The 3,899-nt window shown below is 39.2% G+C and overlaps 1 non-coding gene across 1 annotated transcript; it reads right to left on the bottom strand.

Annotated features, from left to right (window-relative positions):
• Nucleotides 1-273: 273 nt before the first annotated feature.
• On the bottom strand, nucleotides 274-381 carry LOC141610269 (small nucleolar RNA R71). The gene has a single exon (XR_012528173.1). It is a non-coding gene; the product is annotated as a small nucleolar RNA R71 (small nucleolar RNA).
• Nucleotides 382-3,899: the final 3,518 nt, after the last annotated feature.

Genomic DNA, 3,899 nt, shown 5'->3' with positions numbered 1-3,899 from the left:
ATCTTTCATTAGCCTTGTGGAGAGGAAGCAATTTGGGGGAAGTCCTTTGGAGTATCCCAATTTGCATGTGCAAAGCTTTTGCAATTATTGCTCAATGATTCGGAAAACGGGAGTCACTCAAGCCCAAATTAGGAAAATACTTTTCCCTTTCTCTTTGAAAGGTAAGGCAAATATATGGATTAATAGCCTTGATCACACTGCTATGGGAGTCACAAATTGGGAGACATTGGCTCTTGCTTTCTATCAAAAGTTTTGTCCACCGGAGAAAACTCAAACCTTGAGGAGCCAAATCACCAGATTCCGTCAACAAGCTCTTGAGAGCTTATATGAATATTGGGAGAGGTATAAAGTGTTTCAAAGGCAATGCCCACATCATAGGTTGGATGCTTGGTTCCTAGCTATAACATTCTACAATAGATGTTGTGCCAAGTCCTGAAGGATTCTAGATTCCTCAAACAATGGGCGGTTTGATCAATGACACCGATATTGCTCATGCCACAATCGAATCTATGGCAATCCATGATGTGCAATATGTCAATTCCCGAAGTGTGTCACTCAATGGTAAAGAAGAATCCTCCGACAATCCCGTCTTATTAGCTCAAATTTTCTTACTCCAACAACAATTAGCGGAACGCGATGCTAGGGATTCTCTTCAACCACTCAATGTCATGTCCTCTACTAGTCAAATCATTGTTTGTGAAGGTTGCGGGGGTGCGGGTCATTATGCCGCTCATTGCCAAGCTACTATAGAGGAGGTATGCGCTTATCAAACTTTTAGACAAAATTCATATCCACCGGGTACATTTTCAAACACTTATAACCCGAATTCAAGATTTCACCCGAATATGTCTTATAGAAGTAATAATGTGCTTAACCCTCAACCCCAACCCAACCACAACAACAAAATGCTTACGTTCCACAAAAACAAAAGTATAATTCCCCACCGGGCTATCAAAGTAAAAACCAACAACAAAAGCCACCTCAACAAAATTACCAACAAAATCATGGTCCACCATAAAATGGCCAACAAATAACCAAGGAGAAGGTAAACTTGAGGCTTTGATAGTTCAAATGCAAAGGAATTGTTGGCTCAAATCCAAAAGAGTGATCAAGCTCACAATGCCGCAATCAAAATGTTAGAGCAACAAATGGCTCAACTAGCCTAAACTAGCTCTTCAAGGAAGACCGGCCAACTACCGCCCTAAGGTACGCAACCACATGAGACCGTTAATTCTATTTCTTTGAGAAGTGGTACAAGCTATGATGGGCCATCCATGACTTTGGATGATGAGGTGGTTGTTAAAAAGGCCAAGCTTGGGGCAAATGACAAAAAGAAGGCTAGTGAAGAGCCTCTTGTTAGGGATCGTGTGCCATTCCCTCATCGCTTGTTGTGGCATAAGAGAAATAGTAAGCTTGGTACAAAAGAGAGTAATTAGGTGATTGTTGAAGAAGTCTCTCCTAGCGCTAAAAGAGGGTGATGTTGTTTCTAAGAAGGTGGATGCTTTTATTGAGGTTGAGAAAAAGAAAGAGCACGAGAAAGAGAAAGACGTAGAGGATGCTCCTCCAAAGGAAGTTGTTTAAGTACCGTTTCCCCACCATCTCGCAAAGCACAAGGAGGAAGGTAAGTTTGGTAAGTTCTTGGAAGTTGTTAAGAATTTACAAATTACCGTTCCATTTATAGAATTACTCACCCAAGTCCCTTCATACTCAAAGTTTATGAAGGAAATCCTCTCAAAGAAGCGATCCTTCAATGAGGTTGAGACCATTGCTTTCACCTTAGAGTGTAGTGCACTCTTACAAAACAAGTCTCCCCCGAAACTTAAGGACCCCGTAGTTATTCTATTCCTTGCACTATAGGCACATATACCATTAATAAGGCCCTTTGCGACCTAGGTGCTAGTGTAAGCGTCATGCCATATTCCATTTGTGAAAAACTTAACATGGGTGCTTTAAAATGCACAAGTATCACTTTGCAAATGGCGGACCGTTCTTTAAAATGACCTTTAGGTGTCTTAGAAGACGTGCCCGTCAAAGTTGGCAAGTTTTTCATACCCGTTGACTTCCTCATACTTGATATGGCCGAGGACTTACAAACCCCAATTATATTTAGTAGGCCATTTTTACACACCACGGGTGCGCTAATCGATGGGAAAAAGGGGAAGTTGACTTTGAAAGTGGGTGATGACCGGGTTACCTTTAGCAAGAATAACACCATTAGAAGCCCAATATTACAAGAATCTTCTTATTGATTTAGCATTGTGGACTGTTCTAATGCCTCTAATACACTTGGATCCTTACTGATGGATCTGTTGGAGGAAGACATTGGTGTTAATTGTTTTGTAGGTAACGATGCTAAGGGCACTATAGAGTGCCAAAAGGAAAGAGAAATTTTATTGGAAAATTTTCAAATGGATGTAGAATACAAAGGGAGCTATGAAAGGAAGGACGTATGGTGGCGAGCTCAATGATGAAACTTGATCAAATAGCTTCTTACGTCGTGCGGGATGTTAAACCAGCGCTTCTTGGGAGACAACCCAAGGTTTTTTTTATTTGCTTTTATTTATTTTTGTTTTTAATTTTCCGCAATTTACTGTTTTTCATAGATTAGAAATAAATTACTAGACTTGACGGTGTTTTGTTTTGTGATTTTTAGCTGAAAAACGAAGAAAATGAGGCTTAAAGGAGAAAAATCACGCTTCCCCATGCAAAAAACCCGTTCAGGGACGTAAGTTTCAAAAACGGGATGGGATATATCAAATACGGAGGAAGCGAAAAAGTCAGCATAGGACTTATCAACCCCGATCGGGGACGTGTTTTCTTATTTTTCTAGCAGCTAAGTTGAATTACGGGTAAGAGGAAAATATATTCTATCACATTCATCATCCCCGACGGTACTACTACTCTCCTAGCTCCCTCATTTCTTCACTTTTTTTCACCTTAAATCACAACAAAACACTACTTTCTTCTTCATTTTGCAAGATTCATTCAACCTTTATCATCATCAAGTAAGTATTTCTCTCTTTTCTCTTTAATTTCATCCATTTTAATCAATTCAATCAAGTTTATCAAACCCTAACTCAAATTGAGGGGAATTGATTTTGTGCTTATTTGTACTAGAAATTGATTATATTATGCTCTATTAATGTTTATAGGATGAATTAGGTAACTAATTTGTTCTATTATGTCTATTTTGATGGATTTTGGTTTGCTTTAAGATGAATTTTTGTCTTAAAATTTCTAAAAAATGGCACCAAGGAGTCCCCCTACCCAAGGTGCTTCTAAGAGGAGAAGAGGTGACGCGGAATCCTCCCGGGCTGCGGAGGATGTTCAAATGGAAGAAGTACCAGAATGGCACGATCCGCAATTTCCCGGAGTAATATTTAATTGCAAAAAACAGTGGGATAATTGGGTCATCTTACACAACAAAGGTATGAAACCGACTAAGTTCATTAATCAAGCTTATTTAAACAATATTGGTATAGAAAATAATGTTAAGGCATTGTTTAAGAATCTTGGTATGAAACATTGCTACACCATGGACAATAAGACCTTTTCCGAACTCACACTTGAGTTCTTGAGCTCTTTTGAATTTCATAGGTCGAAAAGAGAAGTTTTTATTCTTTTTGTAACTTTTCGGTTGTTTAATAATGATCATATGTTGGACCTAGCGGATTTTGCTAACATTTTCCAATTGCCTCATCAAAACTTGCCCATTGAATCACCTGAGTCTTACAACCCGGTTATTACATGGAATTCTATTTCTCACCTCCCTTTTAAAGATTGGGATCATGTCCCTCACCAATACATTCACTACCCCGACATTCGTGTTTGGCAAAGGTTTATGGGGTGGACATTCTTTAGGAGAAATGAGCCTCATTCGGTGAGGAAGATAGAGATTG

This window comes from Silene latifolia, chromosome 10 (genome assembly GCF_048544455.1).
Source record: "Silene latifolia isolate original U9 population chromosome 10, ASM4854445v1, whole genome shotgun sequence".
NCBI classification, from domain to species: Eukaryota; Viridiplantae; Streptophyta; class Magnoliopsida; order Caryophyllales; family Caryophyllaceae; genus Silene; species Silene latifolia.
The sequence above is the reverse complement of the archived record's forward strand: the minus strand, read 5'-3'. Positions and strand labels throughout refer to the sequence as shown.